Source organism: Myodes glareolus, chromosome 8 (assembly GCF_982192425.1).
Source record: "Myodes glareolus chromosome 8, mMyoGla1.1, whole genome shotgun sequence".
In the NCBI taxonomy this organism is placed as follows: Eukaryota; Metazoa; Chordata; class Mammalia; order Rodentia; family Cricetidae; genus Myodes; species Myodes glareolus.
In genome coordinates, this window is record NC_142033.1 from 37,575,732 (window position 1) to 37,588,179 (window position 12,448).

A 12,448-nucleotide genomic window follows, 5' to 3' on the forward strand; every position below is an offset into this window, starting at 1 on the left:
CAGGAGACATCTCCGTGGACACTTGGGATCCCCTCTAGAGCCAAGTCTCTTGCCAACCCTAAAATGTCTCCCTTAACGTAGATATCTTCTTTCCTGATCCTATATCTGCCCTTCCTCCTTCTCCACCCTCCCACTCCCCCAAGCTCTCTCCAGTCTTTCCTTTCTCTCTCCCCCTCTCCCCTTCCCCCAGCCCCACCCCCACCCCTATCTCCACCCCCATGCTCCCAACTTTTGCCTGGCAATCTTGTTTGCTTCCAATTTCCAGGAGGATCTATATATGTTTTTCTTTGGATTCACCTTGTTATTTGGCTTTTCTAGACTTGTGAACTATAGGCTTACTGTCCTTTGTTTATGGCTAGAGTCCACTAATGAGTGAGTACATATCATATTCATCTTTTAAGGTCTATGTTATCTCACTCAGGATAGTGTTTCCTATTTCCATCCATTTGCATGCAAAATTCAAAATGTCCTTATTTTTTACGGCTGAGTAGTACTCTAATGTGTATATACGCCACACTTTCTTTATCCATATTCCATTGCGGAGCACCTAAGTTGTTTCAGAGCAACGGACTGAGCCCCCAAGGTCCAGTTGAAGAGCAGAAGGAGGGAGAAGATGAACAAGGAAGTCTGGATCTGGATGGGTGTGTCCACCCACTGAGAGAGTGTGCCTGTTCTAATGGGAGCTCACCAAATCCAGCTGGACCGGGAGTGTTTCAGCATGCGATCAAACCGGACTCTCTGAATGTGGCTGAAAATAGGGGCTGACTGAGAAGTCATTGATAAAGGCACTGGGACTTGTTTCTACTTTATATACTGGCTTTTTGGAATCCTAGTCTATTTGGATGCAAAGTTTCCTAGGCTTTGATGTAGAAGGGAGGGCCTTGGACTTCCCACAGCACAGGGTTTCCTGCCCTCTTAAGGAGGGAGGGGGAGGGAAGAGGGTGAGTGGGGGAGCCGGAGGAGAGGAAGTGCAAATTTTTTAGTGGAAAAATAAATAAATAAATTTTTAAAAAGAAGCTCTTTTTTATTGAAAAGGACTCTTTCATACAATGCATTTTAATCCTTCTCCAACTCCTCCCAGATCCTTCCCACCTCCCTACCCACCAAAATTTTTGTGCATTTCTCTTTCTCTTTATCTCTCGCTCAAAAATAAACAATAACAAAATAAAGACAAGAAAAAAATCCACGACCTGAGGACAAGACAAAAAAAGGTTCAAAGACAATGAGACAAAAATATTGAGTTTATTTTGTGCTGATCAACTACCCCCAGAAACTGACTCTACCCTGAAGTGTGTATGCTAAAAATACCCACTGAGATTCCACTGTAGAAAACCAATCCACCCTCTAAAGGCTCAGGGATCTATCTTGAAAAGGAGTCAGAAATATTTTAAGAGGCAGAGGTAACGGATAACTCAAAGGAGTTAGTATCCTCCAGACATAGTAAGACTGATGTGCTTATGAACTCATAGAGAATGTGGCGGCACTAGCAAGTCCTTTACAGGTTTAAGAAGATGGAGTCACAGCTCTGAGATGGGAAAGGAGACACAGGTTCCTTCCTCTAACCAAGATCTTGTCTGGAACTCAAATCTGCTGGAAAATGAAGAATCGGGGTGGGATTCTTATTCCTTCTGAGAAATGTAATTTTTAAAAAAGGCAAGAAAAATTTCTGTTTTGTTGGGATGCATAGAAAATAATGCAAGCAATAAGATACTATAAATATTTAAAAATAAAATAAATACAATATTCCATAACATAGTTACTCATTCAAAATTATATACTCTGCATCAGGAATAATTCTCTGGGCCAAAATTAAACAATTAGCACATATATTAAAGCTATCTGATATTTCACAACCCAAAATTGTGTAAGAATTCAATTGCTTTCTGTGGAAAGTACAGTATCTCTTCTTTGCCTCATTTACAAAGCATGTCCAAATGTTAACTTTTCTAAAAAAATTAAATAAATTACAGTAAACATAGCATTGCTAAGTTAGAAGTAAAAGTAAAAGACGCAGAGCAGCTAAAAGAAATGGAGCATAAAGTAAAATCAGGATCTTTGGGAAATTTAGTTCCCAAATAGGCTCCCATGGTATGTAATTTATTCATGACTCCTGCTGGATTGAGCAAAGAGCAGCTGCTTTTCCTCTTGGTTGTGGTAGTCATTCCCGAAACTGTCTCAGCTCGCATCCCAGTGCAGGTGGCAACTGATGCTCAACTGCACTGCTTCCCTCCAAAACAATATTCTGAACATCACAAGGCTGTGAAAACAGGCATGACGATCTCCATTGAGCATATGCCCTTTGGTTTATGTTTCCGGTTGATTAGAATACATGAGAAAACGGAAAACCGAAGTCATGTTTACATGCAGGAAGAAAAGACTAGCACAGTGGGGGAGACGGAACTTTTACTTAGAGTTTGGGGATTTCTTACAAGCCATTGTGGATTTGAACAGATATAAATCTAACTGCTTTGAGGGGGTTTGGATACATATATTTGGCCTTTCAACAGAAAGAAAACAATGTGTGTCTCAGCATACTTGTTGAATGCTGTCAGATTCATGTTTGGTCATTTTAGTTACCCTACAAAATATATTTTTTTGCACAAATTTTGGCTGAGATAATCAAATCTCATGTATCTTAGCCACTAAATTGTAGAAACATGTTGAACTGAATTACCTGCATTCTAATCTAAACCACATTTCCAAGCCAAGCCTCAGTCACACTGTTATCTAACCTCTAGTGCTTGGCCTTAAACACCTATACACAATGGGCAACACTAAAGAGACTTGGCAAGTTGCACTTATGGGGGTAAGGGGAGATGAGGAGAGAGAAGGGAGAAGGGGAGGGTTGGGGAGAGCTTCGGGGAATGGGATGGTTGAGATGGAGAAAGGGTGAATATGGGAGCAGGGAAGTAGATATCTTAATTAAGGAGCCATTTTAGGGTAGCCAAGAGACTTGACTCTAGAGGGGTTCTCAGGTGTCCAAGGAGATGTCCCCAGCTTGTTCCTTGGGCAGCAGAGGAGAGGGTGCCTGAACTGGCCTTATCCCACAGCCACACTGATGAATATCTTGCATACCATCATAGAACCTTCATCTAGTGATGGATGGAGATAGAGACAAAAACCCACACTGGAGCACTGGACTGAGCTCCCAAGGTCCAAATGAAGAACAGAAGGAGGGAGAGCATGAGCAAGGAAGTCAGGACCGCGAGGGGTGCATCCACTCACAGAGACGGTGGGACGGATCTAATGGGAGCCCACCAAGGCCAGCTGGATTGGGACTGAAGGATCATGTGATCAAACCGGACTCTCTGAATGTGGCTGGCAATGAAAGCTGATTGAGAAACCAAGGACAATGGCACTGGGTTTTGATTCTACTGCTTTGATTCCACACGGACTGGCTTTGTGGGAGTCTAGTCTATTTGGATGCTCACCTTCCTAGACCTGGATGGAAGGGGGAGGACCTTGGACCTCCCACAGTGCAGGGAACCCTGTCTGCTCTTAGGACTGGATAGGAAGGGGGAGGGAGAGTAGGGGAGGGGGTGGGAAATGGGAGGAGGGGAGAAGGTGGGAATGTTTAATAAATAAATAAATAAATAATACATATGTAAAAAATGTGTTTGTGTGTGTGCGCGCATGGACGTGTGCATTTTGTAAAACAATAGTAACTAAAAATTACAGGTCAAAAATTGACAGGTAATTAAGACTATAAGAAAAACAGAGTGGGAGAAAAGAGAGAGAAATAATGCAAATACATTACCTATATATGAAAAATCTCAAAACATTTTTAAAAAAAGAATAGGCATGAACCCATGTAATACAGTTGGATTTACCAAAAATACCTGAATATTTAAGAGCAAAATGAAAAACTTGCTTTTTGTAAAATTGATCTATCTTTTTAACAATTTTTTTTTCACAGTTTCTACTCACATTTAAAGCTTGCAATTAAGAGAGCTCACAATTCTAGCATAAAAAAATCAGAAGACTTTTAAGAAAATGCACTGCATCAGCTCAAATTTAATTGCTACCTTCATCATCATAAAAGAGTTCAAAGAAGGACTTGACCTTTATACAGTGAAGTTTCTGGCTTTCATGCTTCGGTGGTTGGGCTACAGCTCTGTTCAGAACTGTTCCATATAAAAGTAACGACATCACTGGTAGCTTTGTATGGGGCAAGATCTTCAGCCTTTTACTCACATGGCATTGAGTAAATATATTTACCATCTAGCTTTCATACTATAATTCAGTATCAAAGCAACAAAAATGTTATTTTTCAGTTTACTTGATTTTCTGTAAAAGCCTCAGGATATTTGAATTTTAAAGTAGAAATAATTCTAATGAAAGTTAGATGAATTTCTGTCACCTAAATATAAGTAAACTCAAAACTGCAAAATAAGTCTGAGATTATAAATATTAATACATAAATTAATATTAATAAATAAAAGGTATAAACACAAAATCTTGATGTATTCAAACCTTTGACGAGTTTATAAATGTATTTTTAAATAAGCTATTTGTGAGGGAGAATGTGTGTCCATGTGTGTATATAGAAGCATATGTCCATATATATGTTGAGGGAGACCAGAGAATTATCTTGAAAGACTTCTTCTGGGGATGGTGAGATGGCTCAGTGGTTAAGAACATTGCCTGCTCTTCCAAAAGTCCTGAGTTCAGTTCCCGGCAATTATAAGGTGGCTTACAACCATCTGTAATGAGGTCTGGTGCCCTCTTCTTGCCTGCAGACATACACACAGACAGAATATTCTATACATAATAAATAAATAAATATTTTTAAAAAAGAGAGACTTCTATTTCTTTCCACCTTAATTTTCTAGAAATATGCCCTTAGTGAATTTAAATCACACTATTTTTACTGAGGATGGCTGGCCATTGGACCCCTAGGGTTTACCTGCTTCTGCCCTGGAGGTTGGGTTACATATGCACACAGCTGTGCACAGTTTCTCCATGAAGCTGAGGATTGAACTCAGTTTCTCTTGCTTATATAGCAAGTGTTCTACATACTGAAACACCTGTCAGCCTTTATATGACTTATAATGGACATATAATTATATATTATGATGTGATATTTTGATTTACATGTACATTGTTTAATGACTAAATACAAAACTTTAAGATTTAATATCAAAAGTTTTTCATTTCTAGGTGCTTCAAATTTTAAACCTAATTTCCACTCTGCTTGAGTAGTATTTTATTCCTGAAGATTAAATGTTCTTTCCTTGGGGAGACTTTTATCATCACTATCTTAGCATTACTATTATGTACTCCAAACATATTTAAGTGATATAAAAAAGCTATAGCCCTGTTCATATCTATGTTTATTATATAAATTTTTCAGTATTGGCACCAACTGAAAGGGTTAAAGCAATAGACTAACAAGTTCACTGAATGAAAAGTTTGCACTGATATGGTGACTTTTTTGTCTTCACTGAAGCATGAAAATGCTTCTGGCTGTGTAATTGGACTTTTGTGTGAAAAACAAAGTTGTGAATTGGCACTAGAGTGCAAGTTTAATTAAAGAAACAATTCCTATAATGATCGGAACATTGATGTCATAGCCAAATGCCCTGGTTACAGTCCCAAAGTCTTCGGAGACTTTAGAGTCTGCATACGGTTCACTTAGCTGCTGACAAAGGGGTCACTCTCAATATTTCATTAAGTCTTTTGAGGCGATTTTATGACTATACACATTTCATAAAAAGTTAGTTACAATGTGAATATTTTCAAGTTTACCAAATTAAAATAAAAATAAGCAAATATCAACAAAAAGCCGTAAGACAAGAAAAATACAATGAAAATTACTTTACGCAAAAGTGGTGTGTGTCTGTCTCTGTGTGTGTATCTACATAAAAATCCACTTTGGAAATAGCTATTTTCCCATGTAAGATTTATACAGTTAAATATTTTCTATAAATCTAACAAATAAGACCGATTCATTTGTGAAAAACTCTACTAACATTAGAATCATTATCAGAGAATTATAAAATTATTATGTTTCAGAACGACTTCTTCCATTTTTTATCTTTATGCTAGAAGAAAGAAAATGTTACGTGAATTTAGATATGAATATGTATCCTGTGATCTAAAAAGACAGACTGGAAGATTATGATCAAGGTACATAGATAATGTATGAAACTGTCAAAAACAAAAATGTTCTTTAAAATAAAAAGAAAATGTATCTAATAAATAATGGGAATTTTTTATCTGCAGGCAGAAAATAATTGTTGGAGATAAAAATACCTAAATATAAGTTTTATATCTGAAATATATTACGTATTTAAAGGAGATATATATTAAAAGATAAGAACCATAGTTCGAAGGAGAACAATTCTAAAGAGACATAAATTAGCCAAGGAACTCAGTAAAAAAAATATAAAAATCTATCTTGATGTTTTAAAGTTTCTACCATATTGAAAGCTTTAATTTTTTCATTTATAAAGGCATTTTAAATGTAGTGGATAAAGGTGGCTATCTTTAGAAATTATACCTTCTTACAAAAGAGTGTCAGTAAAGAGGCAATTTAGAAGGAGTTGGAGCACAGAGGTATGAAGATGAATGTGGTGGCAACATAGAGGAAGCTGTGCTCAACCATATGGAGTATGAAACTAGCCAAACCAAAGCACCATCCATTGGATGCTGTTCTGTGGAAGAATAGTTTCTTTCAATTTAACTAAAGCAGAACCAACTAAGCAGAAATGGAACTGATACATATCTATCCATCACTTTCAAAGGCAAAAGATGTAAATAATAAAAATGCTAACAGTCTGAACTAACAGAATTTATTTAAAATGAAAAACCTACTTTTTAAAATATGGATTTCATATGTCTTTTTTTTCTATCCCACAAAACTGGAAATTTTATGAGTATATCTTTTGTTCCTCTGTTTTATATTTCCATATAAAACAATCTCAGATTTAAATATACGTACAGTAAATATTTATCATTAATATGAAAGAAATAATAAAAACACGTCATAGAGAGAACATATTTGTTTGTACCTTACACAGCATAAAACCTCATCGGTGACAGCTGATTTACTTTTGATCTGTCTCTGCTTACCAAAGATATACCCAATCAGTGAACCATTGCCTAGAGCTGCATGTGACCCAACCAAGCCTTGAGCATGCTGCTAGGCACAAAACTGTGAACTTAGTTAAAATGTTATGAAGTTTTCTTGTTTACTTATTTTTGTTTTAATGGATATCTCAATGCATAGGTCTTAAGAGTGAACATCAGAAATTACAATATCCTGTTTCCATGTCAAAAGTTTGAACATACCTTCAAATCTAAACTAATACTGTATGTTGATTGAGTGGTAATTTTGACCTTCAAAAAGGTATTAATTATTGTTTTACTCAAATACTAAGAAATTCAGGAAATATAATTTATGCTAAGAACATCAAGGTTATTATTTCTTTTACTGATGTCTAATCCTTTGTACTTATCAGAAAAAAACTTAGATTTCTGAGCCAGCAACTGCTTTAGAAAGCAAATGCATTATAGGAATAAGGAATATAGCTATTCCAAATGAGTAGATAATTTGATTTGCTTGTATGAATTGATTCTTGTTATGAATTTTGAAACTTCTTTTTCCTGGCTTACACAATTTGTGGTCAAATAAGATTATTCTTGGTAGGTAAAATAATCTAATCATTTAGAAATACAAATAAGAAATGTCAGCATGATTTGTCAAGGCACAGTGTATCCTTTGAACCGCTGTGGAAAAAAAAAGACTTGTGTCAAAGATAATTTCACTGTTTTCAAATTTAACGTATCAAGCCATAAAGGATTATAAGCACATATATGCTACTCAGGAAATAGTCCCAGATATACCTTCATTAAATGGACAGCTTGTTGGTAAGGTATTTCATAAGATTTGGCATTAGTTCGAGTGCCCCAGGACTACAACCTATGTGTGCAGAAGTCTGACCTGACATTTGGAAACACAGGACCACAGTGGAATGAATGTGCACCTTCCAGTTTGCATTATGAATTTCTAAATCTCAAAGGGATGGTATTAAGATAGGACCTATGAGAGGAAAAGAAAGCTCCAGGGCAGCCCTCATGAATGGGATGAGTGTCCTTATGAAAGAGACTTAGAGCACCCAGTCACTTCTTATCTGAGGGGAGGGAGGAGTCACAGTATATGAATGAAGGCGTTGAAATCATCACACAGCAGTTCTGACAGCAACTTGGTCTTGGAATCCTCAGCTTCCAGAACCATAAGAAAGAAAATTGTTGTTTGCATGCCGTTTGTTGATGTAATTCCTGTTAGTATCAATCTAAGACTTTGTTCCCCATAATTAAACAATTGTCCAAGTTTCAAGTGGAAAACTGAAGACACTGACAAACTAAAGTGGTAAAAATTCCCTCAAGTCATACTCTTTGATTACAAGTCTTCATTCATGTTCAAAATATTTTAATAGTTCAAACTTTTGGTATTAAATTAATAAATAACATTGACAAATTAAAAGCTATATGTGAAACTAGTTGAATCACAGGCCCTCAGATATTTCAGAGTCAATCTACTTCAGAATTTTGTATTCATGATTTTATACTACCAGGAATAATTACCTTCAGAAGGTATGAGTCTTGTTAATCTCTGTACCAACTGCACTCACCCACTGAAGACTTGGCTTGACAACCTTCTGAGAAAAGAGGCACCCACTACCAATCCACTTTAGTCACTTTTCCTAGTCACACTTTTCTCTACAAATATCCTCATGTCGACTGTTCTATGATTTTACTGTTGTCTATTATTTATTACCTTATTGAAATTAACGTGAGAGTGGCACTTTCTGGTTGTGCTTTCCTGCATCCCTAAAAAATTTAAACCAGCATCTAATGCTCAGTCTGAAATACTATTGAACGAATGAATGAATGTGCAAAGATGAGCTGGCTTAATAAAAACTGATTGTTTCTAAGTAGAGGAACCATGTCCCTGCAGTTTTCTACAGTTGAGACCCAAATACTTCACGGTAGAAACAATCTCATCTGGCTGCTGCACTGCTAAGGTTTTCTGGGATGTTAGCTTTTTTCCTAATGTAAAATCTCTTTCACCCAGTTTCAAAGAATGAGTAAATTTTATTCTACTTATATGAACTTCATATATTTAAGTGTTTTTGAAGTGTTAGTTCATGGTTGTTCTGAATAAAATATATGGTAATAAGGTAGACATAATGAATAATGACTATGCATAACTATTCCTACATTTGTAAAATATTGTTTAAAAAGTGGGTTTGAAACGCAAATGAAATGCTATAAAAGTAACTGTTTCAAAATTTAATTAAAACAAGCCAGTAAATGTGGAAGATGTGGGAAATCATTTAGTTAGTCAGTACTTTTCATACCCACAATTGAAACAAAGAAATTCACAAATAAATGGATGGATATATTATATTAATTATTATATTATATTATATATTAATTATGGTAAAAATGCTGCAGGTCCCCAAGTGGCTGCAGCAGTCAGTGGGTCCCAAGACCACAGTGGACCACAAAGGTAGCCGGACCCAGGAAGGGAGCTGCAGGGCATGTAAGAGACTGAAAAGGAGAGGCACACCATGCAGAGAAAGTGGGTATTTATTTAGTGTGTTATGAAAGGGAAAGGAAAATAAGGGGAAGTGGAGAAGGGAGAAGAGCAGAGAGGCAGAGAGAGATAGAGAAAGAGGAACAGAGCAAGAAAGGGGTGGGGAAAAGAGAGAAGTGAGAAGAAGGGAAATAGGCAGAAGCTGCCTCTTCAGGAGAGAGACAGAAAGAAAAGTACTCAGACTGAAAGCAAAGGTAAGCTTGCCTTGGCAGACAGGGGAGGGAATGGGCAAGGATTCTCTCTTAAAAAGACAGGACAGATCATTACAATTTTGACTGAGGTAATTCAGACTCAGAAAAGACAAACAATGAATGCTCCATGTTCCAAATTCTCATATGTAAGTATACAACATGGAGCAATCACAGAAAGCAGTAAAGTATAAATGTAGCAGAGAAGGACCACAGGTGAGTGTTGGGAGTAGTGTGAGGGCCCATAAATGTGAGTTTCACATTGACTGGAGGTCAGAAAGTTTGAGCTTATTTTGCTCTTTCAAAGCTGACAACAGGTGTGGCCACACACCCTGACCTAGGGCATGTTTATTTGGTGATTTGGATATTAAGATGGGCCATAGAAGTAAATCTGTTCCACTCTAACCAAAGGTCAGAAAAATCAAGCACACTCCCGTTCCTTCATTTAAAATAGGAGGTTTGACAGAGGGATAGGCTTCCTATTGCCTACAGGATGCTTGGTCTAGGGTGTGGTCACTGCATATTTCTGCCCCAAACATCAAATTATTTACTCAGAAAATAATGACGTGGTGTTTCAAGTATTTAATTAAGTAACTGTTCTGGTTGTTCTTTGTGTCATATTAAAATAACCTTTTGCCTTCTTCTCCCCTTTTGTATTGTAGTATAAAAGAGTATGAAAGTTAAATGCACCCTAGTTCAGTATTAAGTATTCACTGAGTTGTCCTCTTGGTACTATATGTCTTATATTTAATTGATCTTGGTACTTGTGTCTTATATTTCTTTTATATCTCTGTTCCTCCTATCTAATGTTTCTTATCCACATGCCCCTTCCCTGGAACTTATGCACCCTTCATGACTGGACCATGGCAGAAGTTACCCCTAAAAAGGTAGCTTACTATAGATGGCAGCCCAACATGGTGTTTAAGACAGAGTGGGAGGAGAAGAATATGATACCCGTGCTATGAAAGAACAGAGAGTGGTTCCTACCAGGGAGGAGGGATGAAGGTTGATACAGAAGAAGGACAAGACAATTATTACCATAGGTATTTAATAGAGCCTCTAGGAACAATATGACTTTATATTTGCCTAAAATTATATGGAATACATATAAGTGCATGTGCATATATATAATATGTTAAGATATGCATTGCATACCTATTAGATTATATTATATATGTGTGTATATAAAGAAGTTAAGTCACTTGGGCTTACATTGCTCCCTAAATAAATCATAAACTTACATAGATCCCCAAACCAGGAACAAAAAACCTCCTTTTAATTGGTTGTTCAAGGTAGGCCAAATGCCTCCCAAGCTAAAACATAGTACAAATGTAGCCCTTATTTGTCTCAAGGGTTGAGGGTGACCTCTATTGCTGATGACCTTGCACATTTAGGGCACAGGTCTCGGATGTTTGAGCTGTATCTAACCTAAAAGCCTCTTTCCTGCAGCCTCGTTTCCATGGTTTCTGAAAATATCATGCCAGAGCCCATGGGAGGGAGGCAAGGAAGCAGTCATTTACAGCTGAAGTAGCTATACGCCAAGAGAATTACCACTATGGCAAGATATCCATGAACGTACAATAAGTGCCAGTCTCCTGTTGATGGTGAGCAATGGCTGATAAACTGAACCTACGGCCAACTTGGCCAGAGGAATATCATGGTGGGTATTGTAAACCTAGCCAGTTTCCCAGGGAAATGGAGGTCATGTCATGGACCTTAGAAAAGAATCACTACCACCACCTTGCATGTACAGCTTCATTTCTTACAAGTTTCTCTAAATCTTATCCTTATACCCACAAATAAGTGTAGCTACCATCTCATCAAAGGTGCATTTCATAGAGCAAATGCAGGCTATTGCAGAAACTGCTAGGGACACAATGAAGAAGTCAACAGTTCATGGGAGCACAGCCACTGTAGGTACATCTCCATCACAGTTCTTAAACCTATGGATCAGGGATCATCATGGAAGTGGGGATAAAAAGATGATGAGACCTCATACATTAGCTGTGTAACAGACTCATTCTAATTGTCTGCATAAGTAACACTGGAACAGTGGCAATACCAAGGACTTGTTAATGTCAACCAGGCAGTATCTCCTGGGGTTCCATCCCCAGACAAAAATACAGGCAACTGTTGACTTCTGGAAAAAGAAGAATTAACCTATCCTAGGCATGAGCCTCCTTATGGGTTGTCCAATGCATAGTGATCAACTTTGAAGACATTTGCATACAAACAACAAAAAAACAGACCTAGCCTATTATATTTGATTATATTGTATATATATATATATGCAATATATATGTGCATGCATGTGTATGTATACAAATACACACACATATAGGGGTATGCAACAATAAGCAAGGAAACAGAATCCATCAACTTGAGTGGATTGGGTCTTGGGAAGATTTTGAAAGAGGGTATCTGGGAGCTGGGAGGGGCTAGAGGAAGGAATGGAAAGGAGAAAAGGTAACGTAAATATTTTTCAATTTAAAAAGAAAAGAAACAATTCACAAAAGATTTTATATTAAAAATAACTTTCACAGCAAGTGGGGTATGTTAGAAGGACATCATTTCTCTCTTAAAGTTTCAAGGGCATAAGATAATGCACACCAAATATAGACTCCATAGATGTAAAGAATGCGCAAAAGCATTCATT